Here is a 15,702-nt window from a genome sequence, read left to right as displayed (position 1 = left end):
TGTCTAAAACTAATTGAGTCATTTCTATTTATAGCAGAATATCAAGAAAGCTGAAGACTCGTCAACGTTTCAGCAAAACCAATAACCTCTCTGACTCTTAAAATTATTTTGTAGCACTATTTTAATATGCACCAATTTAGGGGGAATGTCAGTTTTTAAGAAGTTAACTGAGAAGACAATCGTTTGTGAATTCTCAACTGACTTGAATCAGTTTCCCAACTGATCGTTCAGCTTGAAAATTTTACAAATCTTCTCACATAAGTTAACCAATTAAAAACTTATTATATTCCAAAACAAATGAGGTGACTAAATTTTTATGACGTGGCATATTTTAAAACCGCTCATTATTATATACACACGATTACAGCACACGTGCACACATTTTTATTCAAAATTTTTCTGGGCTGACACGTGTCCAGGATTTGAACAGTCACGAACAAAAGCATTTTGCCCGCTTCACTTCAGTTCTATTCCTCACAATTACAATCAGTTTCTAAGAGTATACAAATTTCAGAACTTATTCTCTTCAATTTGCAGATCACTACACTTTTTGAAATGGCAAACCAGATCCCAGCCCATATCTTGAATGCGATGGTCATCGATTTTAATTCGGTTCTATCAACCCAAGAAGCAGACGTTAAGAATGTATTTCTAAAGCTTGAGTCGGCAGGTCTCAGGATGTTCTTGGGACAATCTTCTCAGAAGATATACCTCAAGGAGGTAAATGAATTCTATCGGAAGGGATTTATCACTGCTAATGACACTATCTCTATGACTATCAATGATCAGTTGCTACTCCTTTCTAAAGAAGCTTTCGGAGAAATCTTCTCTTTGCCAACTGATGGTTATGTCAGCTTTTCTGAAGTAAAAACTCATGACATTGAAGAAATGCAGTCTCGACTATCTGCTGATGGACGGAAAATCAAGGTTTCCGATCCAAAGAAGGAACTGAAACCAGAAATTCAGTTGTTAGCTGATATCGTGGCAAAGAGAATATTAGCAAAAGCCGGTTCTTATGCTGCTCTTACACTCGAAAAATTCCAGGTAATGACCATAATCATGGGTAAAAAGAAAGCAAATTGGAAATATATTCTTTTTAACATCTTGAAGAATATGCTCAAGTCATCCAAATAGTCAAGTGGCTTCGCCATCCAAATCAGTTATCTGTTAAAACTGAAGGGTTTGGTAGCTGAAAATGCTGAAACATCATCAAAATTCAAGGTATTTACTGCCAAAAACACCTTGCCATCAAAAACCAAAATAGAGGTTGAGCCATCACCAGTCAAGAAGCCCAAAACAGCAAAAAGGAAACTGATTCTCAGTTAATCAGATTCAGAGAAAACTCCTTCCCCTAAGCTTGTCAAGAGACCAAGGACTCAAAGAACCAAACCAATAACCACAGTGGAAGTCATTCCACCTGAGAAAATTATTCAATCAGCTGCTCAACAGCCCATTCAGGCTATCCCTTTGCAAGTAGTCTCACCTGATGATTCAGTTACCAAAGCAAAGACACCAGCTAAGGTAAGAGCTCCCTTGACTCTTGTAAATCGCCGTACCATCCTGCCTAGAGCCAGATCTAAAGGTGTAATATTAAGGGAACCAGTGCATTCCACACATTCTGGAATGGATCTTCCTCACATTCTCTAAACTGACAAAGGAAAAGGCAAGTTGGTTGAAGAACCCCGGCCATCCAATGTCATTCAAACACACATTGACCTTGTTTGGGAACAGGTCAATGAATTTGCCACATCACAATTAAAATCGTTTGATTGTTGGAAAAGTTTCAGAACAGAAATCTTTGCCAAAGAACTGAAGCATAGATCTCAACTGAAAAATTTCATCAAGCTAGAAGCAATTGTGATGAAAGAAGTCAAAGCTGCTACAATTCCACAGGCATTAGAAAGGCAGAAATATTTCTTTAATCAGATTCGCGTCAAAAAGCTAACAAGAATGGTAGCAAAGCTGAAGTCCAACTACAATCCCACAAGTCCAACTGCATTCAATGATAGAGCTGTGTTCACTTCAGTTGGACACAGATCTTAGTAGTCTGCAGAGAGAAATCAGATTTTGGGAAGAAGATCAGGAACTAGTTCTTCATGACAAACCCCCAAACTCAAATATTGAAAAAGATTTATCCTCCTCTCCACAAAAAGAACCATCTCCACAACAGGCAACTGAAAAGCCAGTTCAGGGAATACCTCAATCCTCTCAGACAGAACATCAGCTATATTCTGAAGCAGAACTATCCTTGGCAAACATTGATGAAATCATTCAAGCTGTTACCTTGGAAGCTCAGCTAGAGGAATTACAGTATGACTCAATTACCCATTCAGCTGAACAACCAGAGCAAGACATTAAGATATCATCTGAAGCACCAGCTGAGTCACTTATTGCTGAAAAATTTATATCTGCTCAAACTGAAGATCAAACTGAAGTGTCAAACCAAACTTCAGAAAAAGAAACAACTGAATCGGAAAAAGCTCAAACTGAAGCACCAGTTCAGCCAGAAACTTCTGATGAACAAGATATTCAAACTGATGAACAAGCAAAACCCTCAGAACAAGAAACTGCTGAACATGTAGAAGGTCAGTTGCTCACTGAATCAAAGGAGCAAGAAAAAATTTCAGTTAATTCTCCACAGGAGGCCCCTATATATGAACCATCCATCTCCATCATTCAGCCATACAGTCCATTTCTTGATCAAAACCAACGTTCATCATCTCAAATTCAAGAAAACATTCCAGCTCAGCCTATGGCTGGAACAATGGAAACTAATCAAGCATTAGTTCTTTTTGGACAAACATCGAAGCATTCAGAAACGCCCAGTCAGCGACCTCCAATTCAATCCACAGAAATGGATGTTGTTCTTGAAGAAATCCAGAACATACAGTACAATATGCAGCAGATGCTCGCTGAAATCAAGAAAATTCAATTCGAACAACTGTCTCATACTGTCAAATTAGATTCTTCGACTGAATTTGACTCGGCGAAACTAAACGCTCTTCAAGCCAACATGGACTCTCTTAGCCGAACTGTGCATGAAATAAAAAAGGGGCTAGTTAACTCACTCTTTACAACTCAGGATGTAATCAGTCAGAGAGTTGAGCGACTGGAAACTTCTGTTTCAAATAAAATAGAATTGCTACAGACCTCCCTCACAACTGTTGCCTCAAGTATCTCATCAGATTTAAAACTTCTTTCCATTGACGTCCGAAAGTTATCAGACAAAATGGAGTTGTTTGACAAAAAGGGGGAAGAACAGCAGCTGAAGAAGAATTAATCAGATTATTAGAATCAACTGATAAAATATTCTCAGATTTTATGTTATCTACAAGAAATCCAGTTATTATATTCTCAGATTTTATGTTATCTACAAGGAATCCAGTTATTTTATGATTCAGTTGTGTAATCTATTATCTACAAAGAGCTCAGTTATTCGATCTTAAATCACTTGGTTTTGTCAAACATCATAAAGGGGGAAATTGTTGGTAACTAGATTCTGGAGTTTGACAAAACATGAATCAATCAATTAACAAAATATGAATCAACTGATACGCGCAAGCAAATTCGGCAACTGAACTTATGCGAAGGCCCTCGAACTACTTGCTTGAAAATTTGCGGAAAATTAAAAATTTTTCTTTTTAAAAGAACTTAATGGCCTCGCTCATAAAATCACTGGTGAAACAAGTTTAATATTTCAAAATAATTGCAGCGGAAGAAAATAAAGTTTTCCAAAAATCACAATTTAAAAATATCCATCAACTGATAAAAATTGTTTGCGGAAAAACATAACAACTGCTGCACTGAGGTCCTCGGGTGCCACTACTGCCGACCCAAGCTGGCTCACTGGTCCCCGCCCTCGGCCCTGGCCTCATCAGTACCTACAACAATCAAGTCTAGTGAGCCTAAAGACTCAGCATGCATATATCGCAGGTAACGAGTAAAAATCTGAATTTAAAATATGCATGAGTTAACATATCCTGTCCTGAGGCATACTGAAAATAATCTGTACTGAGCAATTATAATACGTGCATAACTGAACTGGAAATTACTGTAAAAATATTTGCTCCTTGGAGCCTGTACTGAAATATCCGGTAAAATTTTCTGTTGAGATTATGTTTTACGCCTGTGGCCACTGCACTAAACTGAACTGATCGGTAACTGGCTACCGGGGAGGCTGAAACTGAACTGAGCTGGCCGGTCACTGGCGACCGGGTGGTACCATACTGAACTGATCGGTCACTGGCGACCGTATAAAATAACACTCCCACATAGTGAATGAACCACAAGCCATATCGCATAAATCTCAAAATAATCATTTTCTGTTTTCATGCACGTAAAATAATTAACTGGCGTAATGAAAATTCCTGTAATTTTACCGACTGGATTGGATTGGTTCGATTCCAGGCTCCCAAGGCGGCTTGTATACATGTAGTAGGATGCATTAGGACCATGTTGGTCCATTCAAACCAGCCCCATAGGTTTGATCTTGAGACTTACCCTCGAGGTAGAGTTCCTCGTTTATCTACCTTGACTATCCAGTCCTCTCTTATTGACCGTATTCGCAGCGGTCAGGCAGCAGATGAGCAGTTGGCACAGTGGAAGAAGAGAGATGAAGCCAAGGGCAGTGTTTTGTATTCAGTCAGCGACGGTATTGTGAAATACCGAGATAGGATATGGGTTCCTAGCAGTGATTCTATCCGAGCAGACATCTTATCAGAGGCCCATACGTCCCCGTACTCCATTCACCCTGGGAGTACGAAGATGTACAAAGATCTGCAGCTATTGTATTGGTGGCCAGGAATGAAGAAGGACATCAGGCGTTTTGTATCCGAGTGCCTGACTTGTCAGTTAGTGAAGGCCGAGCATCAGAGACCAGCAGGTTTGCTCAAGCCTCTTCCTATTCCCGAGTGGAAGTGGGAGAACATTACCATGGACTTTGTGACCGGATTGCCGAGGTCAGCCAAAGGATCGAATGCTATCTGGGTGATTGTAGATCGTCTTACCAAATCAGCGCACTTCTTGCCTATTAAGACGACTTTCACCATGGTTCAGTATGCAGAGCTGTATATCCGAGAGATAGTCCGACTCCACGGTATTCCAGTTTCTATCGTATCCGACAGAGATCCCAGATTCACTTCCTCGTTTTGGAAGAGTTTGCATTCGACTTTGGGTACGAAGTTGCTGTTTAGCACAGCTTTCCATCCGCAGACAGATGGACAGTCGGAGCGAGTTATTCAGATCTTAGAGGATCTCCTCCGTGCCGCGTCGTCGTTGTTTCGTTCGTTTTCTTTCAAAACGAAACCAGGCATGTCTAGATTTCTTTCAAACCTCAATCAAGTCATATTATCATTTATTTTTCAGTACATGATCATGTTTTAGCAAGCAAAAACCGAGATACATGTCAAAATATTTTGGGAACACACATGCAGAATTTCGGCCCTTTCATGACAAGCTTCACGTTTTTCTGAGTTTTGTGGTTTCAGGTGATTGGTTCGATTCCAGGCTCCCAAGGCGGCTTGTATACATGTATTAGGATGCATTAGGACCATGTTGGTCCATTCAAACCAGCCCCATGCTTGCTGGAAATTCAGAAGGACAGCAAGTCCCTTAGGTGCAGAAAAATGTGGTTTGAAAATTCAGTTTCTTGTCAAGGGGTTGGATCTGATCTTGGCTGCCCCAAGGGCCTATAGCCATGGTTGGATCACTTCCCTAGCATGTCTAAGACGTGACTTAGTTGCCCTTTTGGTGGCTTGGTCCATGGTTCATCGGTTTTTAATCAAAACGTCACAACAGCCCCCTCCCCTCTCGGCCCTTCGGTTTTGACAGCACATGTACTTCGAGTTGGTTGGCTTGGTGTGGATCTTGGTTGGCCTATGGCCCTTAGCCACGGTTCATATCATGCTCCTAGATGTCTAGATCGTGCCATGGTCAATCAAATGGCCACTGGAACGACGCAAGACATCGATCATAGCATAAACACTACACACGCATGCACGTTGCTCTCGGTTGGACCCTTCGGTTAAGATTTGGTGTGATGCGGATTGTGGCTGGCCTAGGGCCCTTAGCCATGGTTCAAATCATTCCTTGGGATGTTGGTAAGAGTCTCTGGTCGGTGGTTCACGCCCCTAATGGCCGATAGTCTCGAAACCAATGCAAGTCTTGTAGTGCGCAGCTGCTGTATTTTTTTGACAGCAAGTATGCTGCTGTTCAGAAGCGTCGTTTGAGTTCTTGGTTGGCTTTTAGCCCATGGCCTTGGACTAGACAGTGCCTCATTGAGTTAGGAAGGTCATGTTTTTGACCGTTCGTCATTTGGATCATTTTTGAGGTCGTACGAGAATTTACGGTGCAATGTGCCAAATTGACTCTCGAAAGAGCGTTTCTTGTTTTGGCCTCCATTCCACCTAGATTTCGACCCTATCATTTTAGGAACATTATTTTATGATTTTTCAGCGTATTTTAATCATGACTATATGTCGGTTCAGTGTCGGTTCAGGTTGGCTCGAAGTCATGATTAAATGCGAAGTCATTAGGCGTCATAGTCGCATCTTTTGAACGTAAATTGCATAGTTGGTTAAGTTTAAGCTATTGCATATTTTTCATGGCACAGTTAGGTTGCAGCGAGCCTGGGAACGATCCAATCCAATCTAGTCGGTAAAATTACAGGAATTTTCATTACGCCAGTTAATTATTTTACGTGCATGAAAACAGAAAATGATTATTTTGAGATTTATGCGATATGGCTTGTGGTTCATTCACTATGTGGGAGTGTTATTTTATACGGTCGCCAGTGACCGATCAGTTCAGTATGGTACCACCCGGTCGCCAGTGACCGGCCAGCTCAGTTCAGTTTCAGCCTCCCCGGTAGCCAGTTACCGATCAGTTCAGCTTAGTGCAGTGGCCACAGGCGTAAAACATAATCTCAACAGAAAATTTTACCAGATATTTCAGTACAGGCTCCAAGGAGCAAATATTTTTACAGTAATTTCCAGTTCAGTTATGCACGTATTATAATTGCTCAGTACAGATTATTTTCAGTATGCCTCAGGACAGGATATGTTAACTCATGCATATTTTAAATTCAGATTTTTACTCGTTACCTGCGATATATGCATGCTGAGTCTTTAGGCTCACTAGACTTGATTGTTGTAGGTACTGATGAGGCCAGGGCCGAGGGCGGGGACCAGTGAGCCAGCTTGGGTCGGCAGTAGTGGCACCCGAGGACCTCAGTGCAGCAGTTGTTATGTTTTTCCGCAAACAATTTTTATCAGTTGATGGATATTTTTAAATTGTGATTTTTGGAAAACTTTATTTTCTTCCGCTGCAATTATTTTGAAATATTAAACTTGTTTCACCAGTGATTTTATGAGCGAGGCCATTAAGTTCTTTTAAAAAGAAAAATTTTTAATTTTCCGCAAATTTTCAAGCAAGTAGTTCGAGGGCCTTCGCAGTAGGTGGTATCAGAGCCGACCTCTCTTAGTACGGTGTGGTTCGGGGACGAACCAAGCGGAAGCTGGTGGGCATGTGAGGCCCGGGGCCGAAGAGGGCGGGGGGTGATCGCCGGTGCCATCAGTTGCACGGACAATGAGCGGCTCCTGGCAGGCTTCTAGGTGAAGGGAACATGAATGAACCGAACCCACACGGGAATGAGAGGGATTCCGAGACTGTTCAATGTAATGGACTGTACAGTTGAAGAGGGCTTAAAAGATTTGATTTGTACTACTCATATCACGAAGGTGCATCTTCTTTTCGGTAGCTCATCACATAAGAATTCCAAAGTTAAGCGTGCTTGACTTGGGGCAATTTTGGGATAGGTGACCTCCTGGGAAGTTTCCCAGGGTGCGTGTGAGTGAGGACATAAGCACGCTGGAAAGACTCGTCGTGGTACAGTGAGGACAGTCGTCGAATCTGGGGCGTTACAACTTATCAACTGAAATCAGCTGATACAATGATATAGAGTAAACTGATCAGTTAAAACATTCAGCTGAATGCCTCAAAGTCTCTCAACTGAAGATGTCTCGGGAAAGAACAAAGAAGACATAACAGATTACAAGAGCACCGCACAACAACCAAGACTACTTAAAACAACGCATTCCGGACAAAGCAATTAAGACGCCGAATTACAATGAATGAAGCAAACAATATCGAAGGAATAATCAAGTGGAAACCAACGGATACAAAGATTCAAATTTATCTCAAGATTACCGTTGGAAAAGAAGAGTATAAATATGGCAGAAGAAAAAGAAGAAAAAAAAAAGATACATCATTCAAAACTTGCTATTACTCTGTCAAAATCTCAGCTCACTCTTATTTGATTTATTCGTAGCAATCAAGGCTACAAGTTGAGCAAACTAGCACTCTGTAATATTTGTTAATTCAATATTGCTAAGATCAGTTACGCACAGAGATCATTTTGTAATACTAAGAGTTTCAGTTTAGGCAGTGGGTAAGTCCTAACTGAAGTGGGTCTGTACAAGTGTTGTATTGGATCAAAGTCTTTTAGTGGAAATCCTATCCTTGTGATAGAAGGGGTGACGTAGGAGTAATTAAATTCTCCGAACATCCAGAAACAATCCTTGTGTATTTTATTTCAGTTCTGTATTCTATCTGTCAGTCAGTTACCTTCCGCAACTACCTCAGTTTAACTGATTGATATTGACCAACAAGATTCCGAGAATCAGTTTGTCACCAAACTGAACTCAAAAATTCGAAAAGACCAATATTAATTGAGAGTGTTTATTCAACCCCCCTTCTAAACACTCTTGACACGTCAATCTATCCTATCACAGTGAGCTGCAACGGTTCAAAGTTCAGGACATGTGATGGATTCACCATATACTTCCTCAGCATAGAGACATGGAACACGTTGTGTACTCCGGCCAAATTCGGCGGAAGAGCAACACTATAAGCTAATGTCCCAACTCTGTCGAGGATCTCAAATGGTCCAATGAATCTCGGACTGAGCTTTCCTTTCTTCCCGAACCGCATAACACCTTTCATCGGTGCTATCTTCACGAAAACGTGGTCACCGATAGCAAACTCTAAATCTCTCCTTCTCTGATCCGCATAACTCTTCTGTCTACTCTGAGCAGTCCTCATCCTATCACGGATCTTGACTACTACATCAGCAGCCTGCTGCACAATTTTCGGACCCAATTCTGCTCTCTCCCCTACTTCATCCCAATGAATAGGCGATCTACACTTACGATCGTACAGTGCTTCATATGGAGCCATACCTATAGACGACTGAAAACTGTTGTTATAGGTAAACTCCACTAATGGCAACTTTGATTCCCAACTCCGGAGAAATCAAGAACACATGCACGGAGAAGATCCTCCAAAATCTGGATAACTCTCTCGGACTAACCATCTGTCTGCGGATGAAAAGCCGTGCTAAACAACAACTTGGTACCCATAGCTGAATGTAGACTCTTCCAAAATGATGTAGTGAATCTAGGATCTCGGTCAGACACTATAGAAACGGGGATGCCATGAATTTTAACGATATCCCGGATATATAACTCTGCATACTGGATCATGGAGAAAGTCGTCTTAATAGGCAAGAAGTGTGCTGATTTCGTAAGACGATCTACAATCACCCATATAGCATTCGACCCTCTGACTGACTTTGGAAATCCGACAACGAAGTCCATGGTGACATTCTCCCACTTCCACTCGAGAATAGGAAGAGGCTTGAGCATGCCTGCTGGTCTTTGATGCTCCGCTTTCACTAGCTGACACGTCAGACACTCGGAGACAAAATGTCTGATATCCCTCTTCATCCCTGGCCACCAATATAATAACTGCAGGTCTTTGTACATCTTCGTACTCCCAGGATGAATAGAGTACGACGACATATGGGCCTCAGATAAGATATCCTCTCGAATAGAAGTCGCTGCTCGAAACCCACATTCTGTCTCGATATCTGACAATACCGTCTCTAACTGTGTACAAGATACTGCCCTTGGCTTCATCTCTCTGTCTCCACTTAGCCAACTGCTCGTCTGCTAATTGCCCACTGCGAATACGGTCTAGAAGAGAAGACTGAACCGTCAAAGTAGATAGACGAGGAACTCTACCTCGAGGATAAGTCTCTAGATCAAACCTCTGCATCTCAAACTAAAGAGGTCTCGAAACCACCAAATGAGCCATCACTGCGACTTTCCTGCTCAACGCATCCGCAACTACATTAGCTTTACCAGGATGATAGCTAATGTCACAGCCATAGTCCTTCACTAGCTCCAACCAACGTCTCTGCCGCATATTCAACCCTTTCTGTGTAAAGAAGTATTTGAGACTTTTGTGGTCGGTAAAGATCTGGCACTTCTCTCCATACAAATAATGCCTCCAAATCTTCAATGCAAATACTACGGCTGCCAACTCTAGATCATGGGTAGGATAATTCTTCTCATTAATCTTCAACTGACGAGAAGCATATGCTATCACCTTACCATGCTGCATCAATATTGCGCCTAATCCGAGTTTTGAAGCATCTGTATACAAAACAAAATCTCCAGGTCCTAAAGGCATGGCTAATACTGGCGCTGAAATCAGAGCTTGCTTCAATGTATCGAAGCTCTTCTGACATTCCTCGCTCCACACATACTTAACATTCTTCTTCGTCAATTATGTGAGTGGAACTGCGATGGAGGAGAATCCCCGAATAAACTTCCGATAGTATCCCGCTAGCCCAAGGAAACTACGGATCTCTGATGCATTTTGCGGCACAACCCAATCACTGACTGCTGCAACTTTCGCCGGGTCTACCTCAATACCACTGCTAGAAACGACGTGGCCTAAGAACGCCACTTTCTCTAACCAGAACTCGCATTTGCTGAACTTCGCGAATAGCTTATGCTTTTGTAAGGTCTGCAGTACTGTTGTTAGATGTCTGCTGTGATCCTCTTGATTCTTTGAATAGATGAGAATGTCATCTATGAATACTATCACGAACTGATCAAGATATGGCTGAAATACGCGATTCATGAGATCCATGAAAATCTCTGGCGCATTCGTCAAACCGAACGGCATCACAAGAAACTCGAAGTGGCCATACCGAGTCCTAAAAGCAGTCTTGAGAACATCGGCGTCTTTCACTCTCAGCTGATGATAACCAGAACGCAGATCAATCTTGGAGAATACTGAAGCTCCCTGCAACTGGTCAAATAAATCTTCAATCCTCGGGAGTGGGTATTTGTTCTTCACTGTAACTCTGTTCAACTCCCGGTAATCAATTCAGAGCCTCATCGAACCATCCTTTTTCTTCACAAATAAGACTGGTGCGCCCCATGGCGAAAAGCTCGGGCGAATGAACTCCTTGTCAAAAAGTTCCTGAATCTATTTCTTGAGTTCCGCCATCTCTGTCGGTGCTAATCGGTATGGTGCTTTCGATATCGGTGTGGTACCTGGCATAAGCTCAATAGAAAATTCCACCTCTCGCACAGGTGGTAAACCAGAGACGTCATCAGGAAAAACGTCTAGAAAGTCCCGGACAATAGGAACATCAGATACTGACTGTTTGGGCGTCTCGGGAGCAGATACAAGAGTAGCTAAAAATGCTCGGCACCCTCGATGCATGAGTTTCCTAGCCTGGGCATAAGGTATTATATGAGGTAAATTAAAATACCTGTCTGGTTCGAATAAGAATTGTTCCATCCCAGGCGGTCGGACGAGAACAGATCTCTGCTGGAAATCAATAAATACTCTGTTCCTCAATAGCCAGTCCATCCCAAGAATGATATCAAATTCCGGCATCGGCAGCACGATAAGATCCGCATACACAAGATTACCATGAAGTTCAAGGTCTATATCTCGGATCACATTAGTAGCTGTCATCTCTTCTCCAGAAGGCAATGCTACTGAATACGCTATGTCTAGTCCAATTGTCTTGATCTTGAGAGAATTTGCAAAGGTTTCTGAAATGAATGAATAAGTAGCCCCTGAATCTATCAAAGCTTTCGTAGCTGAACCGGCTATAAAAATTCTCCCTGAAAGATTGGACTATCATGCTAAACCCAATAGTTTTACAAGAACTATGCTTATAGACATGCAAAGGTCAAAGTTCTTCTAACCTAAATTCCCGTAAATAACACTGATTAGAACATGCAATCCTATCTTACTTCTAAGTTCAAAATCTTAACCCAAAACATTAAACTTCAAATACAACTTAAAGATTTAGGATACCTGTCATGAGCATCGTCTCCGGGTTAGTCTCTGCACCATGTAGAGCAAAAACTCTGCCTTGAGTAGGCAGATTCTTCTGAGGGCAATTCTTCAATATGTGGTCGGTACTACCACATTTGTAACACTTTCCCGAACCATACATACAAGTCCCAGCATGACGACGTGAGCACTTGGCACAGACTGGGTACTCCACTGTCCTCGGGGCTGCTCGTCCTTGCTGTTGCTGCTGCGGCCCTCTGTTCCTGGGTGGACCGTGGAAAGGTCTCTTATGCTGATGCTGCTGCAGAGGAGGACGATGTGGTGCCTGAAATGGTCGTTTACCCTGGCGATCACGCTCAATATCATTCTGGTCCTGCTCTGCCGCTAGAGCTCTGGAAACAGCAACATCATAAGTAGTAGGGCCAGCCACCCTAACATCACGGCGTAAGATCGGCCGTAGACCATTCAAAAAATGCCTCAATTCGGCTCCAGCATCGTTAGCAATTAGGGGTACAAAATGACATCCCCTCTCGAACTTACGGATGAACTCCGTAACAGCCAAGTCTCCCTGCCTCAAGGTCATGAACTCTGTGGTCAACCTCAAACGCACCTCTTCAGTAAAATATTTAGAGTAGAATACCTCTGTGAAGCGCGCCCAGCTCAAAGTAGTCAAATCCAAAGCCACTGATGCTCCTTCCCACCATAGGCAAGCGTCTCCTCCGAACAGATAGGTCGCACGTCGAACCTTATCTCCATCTTCAAGCCACATAAACTCATAGATAACCTCAAGGGACTTAATCCAGCCCTCGGCAGCCATAGGATCTGACGTCCCTAAGAATTCCTTCGGTCGCATCTTGATGAACCGTTCATAGATAGCCTCCGGTCCCATCTGTCTAGCTCCCACTGCATTGTTCCCCGCAAACTGTGCGAAGAACTGAGTCATCCCAGCTAGCATCTGGGCATTCATGTCTGGTGGAGGGGGTGGTGGTAAATCTCTCTCCTCGTCCTCATGACGATGCTCGTCACCTCCCGTGCGATCAATAATGCGTCTAGGAGGCATGCTGTTCCATAATTATAACCCATACGTAACCAACATGCATAATTCCACTATTTCTTTAAATTTAAATAAATAATGCATAATCGTAATCTTGACATAAAATCTTTTATGCAATCATGATGTGAAAATATTTCAGGCTTTAAAATAAATGCATAATCGTAAAACTTACAGACCGAAGACGTGACTTCATGAGCTTCTCGAGAGCAGTAGTAGTACAACCCTTTACAAGATCATAGGCACTGATACCAACTGTAAAGGCCCGTATTTCGTATTCATCTTTTAGCGGAATTATTAAAAATTTTCTAAATAAATAATTATCTTGTCTCATTTATAAAATAAACATGTAAATAATTTTTAACTTTAAATTAACAGCGGAAGCAAATATTGTTTTCAACCAACAATTTAAAAATAATCCAACGTAAACATCAATTTAAAAATAATCTAACGTATTAAAACTGAGTTTGAATAATAAATGGTGCATAAATTAAATCATGAGGTCCTCGGGTTTACTACTGCTGTCCCATGCCAACTCACTGGTCTCCGCCCTCGGCCTCGACCTCATCAGTACCTACAACAATCAAGTCTAGTGAGTCTAAAGACTCAACATGTATATATCGTGAATAACAAGTAAATATATCATAAAATCGCATGCAACATAAAAATATGGTATTGTAAAGTGCATGGTGAAAATCGTATCATGAATAATTATATCTACGTGCATATCTGAAAATCGTACGTAAAAGCTTTGCTCAATAGAGCTCTGTCATATCATATCATAATTTTCTGGTAGAGAAAATGTTTCTAAGCAAGTGGCCCATAACATAGCGTGAGCGCCTGATCAGACTAAACCACAGTATACTGGGCGGTAGAGATCAATCACAGCCCTTGGACTCGATGTTCGTACCCATACATAATCATAAACCGGTCGTAAGTCACCAGGAGGAGAGGTCATCGGTTGCGCCTACCGACTTCCAAACCCATAAGCATAAGGTGGCCACAAGACATATAGCATATATCTCAAAAATAAACATTTTATATTTTTATGCACGTAATATAATTATAACCTTATTTTTACCGGATGAGTTGGATCGTTCCCAGGCTTGCTGCGACATACTACTAATATGTGACCCATGCAATAAATCTTAACTTGACAAAATTTTAACAATAGAACCAAAAACGAGACGATTCGGACCAACAACTTGATTTTTAACCATGGCTTTGTACCAACCTGAACCAACATTAAACCGACGTTTAACCATGATTAAAAATACCCAAACATACTGAAAAGTATGCATAATAACTGTAAAACCCGAAAATAGGTGAAAGGAATCCAAAAACATAAAAAAACTCTTTCGAGAGTCATTTTGGCACCTTTCACCGTAAATTCTCGTACGACCTCTAAACTTGACCAAATCACAAACGGCCAAAAACATTACTTTCCTAACTCATTAAGGTAGTGTCCAGTCCAAGGTCATAGGCTAAAAGTCAATCAAGAACTCAAACCACCTCCAAAACCGTGACCCAAAGCTGCTGTCAAAAAGGCAGCAGTAGCAGCTTGTGTGTTTGTAGTGAAAATCTTGAAATAAATGACTATGGGCTTGAACCACCGCCCAAGGACTCTTGCTAACATCCTAAGGCATGGCTTGGACCATACTAGCTCAATTGGTACCAGGATTGTGCTAAGTACCTATATATCCATGTGGTCTTAGGTTCGATCCTGGGAAGGCACAAGCTTCAGTGCATGGGCTGAAGAGTTCTATGAGTAACCCGTACGACGCCTATGGAAAGCCCGTGAGGGAAAGAGTTCCATCTGGGCCTGTAATGGGTCGTTACATTTGTTCTTTACCGATGCCTTGTTCAGCTGCCGGTAATCAATACATAATCTCATCGAACCGTCTTTCTTTCGCACAAATAGCACTGGAGCACCCCAAGGGGAAACACTCGGTCTGATACACCCTTTGGCTAGAAGATCTTCTAGTTGTGTTTTCAGTTCTTTCAACTCAATTGGCGCCATTCTGTACGGAGCTCGAGATATAGGGACAGTACCTGGTAGGAGATCAATACTGAAATCTACCTCTCGGGCTGGAGGTAACCCTGGAATCTCGTCTGGGAATACATCAGCAAACTCGCAAACTACTGCCAGATCTGCCAATGCTAGGTTCGATTTCAGTAGATCTACTGAATATACAAGGAATTCCTCTGCTCCTTTCTGCCATAATCTAGTCATCGTCAAAACAGATACAAAGGGAATCCGAGATCTAGAACCCTTAGCGTAGAATTTCCACTCATCAGCCATCTCTGGTCTGAATCTTACAATCTTCTGGAAACAATCTACAGTGGCTCTGTACTTGGTTAACATATCGATACCGACAATACATTCAAAATCCGCTAACCCAAGCACAATACAATCTAAATCAATCTCGTGACCCTCAAACTGTAGTATACAATGTCTAACTGAAGTCACAGATATAAGACCACTTCCC

Source organism: Primulina tabacum, chromosome 8 (genome assembly GCF_025594145.1).
Source record: "Primulina tabacum isolate GXHZ01 chromosome 8, ASM2559414v2, whole genome shotgun sequence".
Lineage (NCBI taxonomy): Eukaryota > Viridiplantae > Streptophyta > Magnoliopsida > Lamiales > Gesneriaceae > Primulina > Primulina tabacum.
This window is presented reverse-complemented; position numbering follows the sequence as displayed.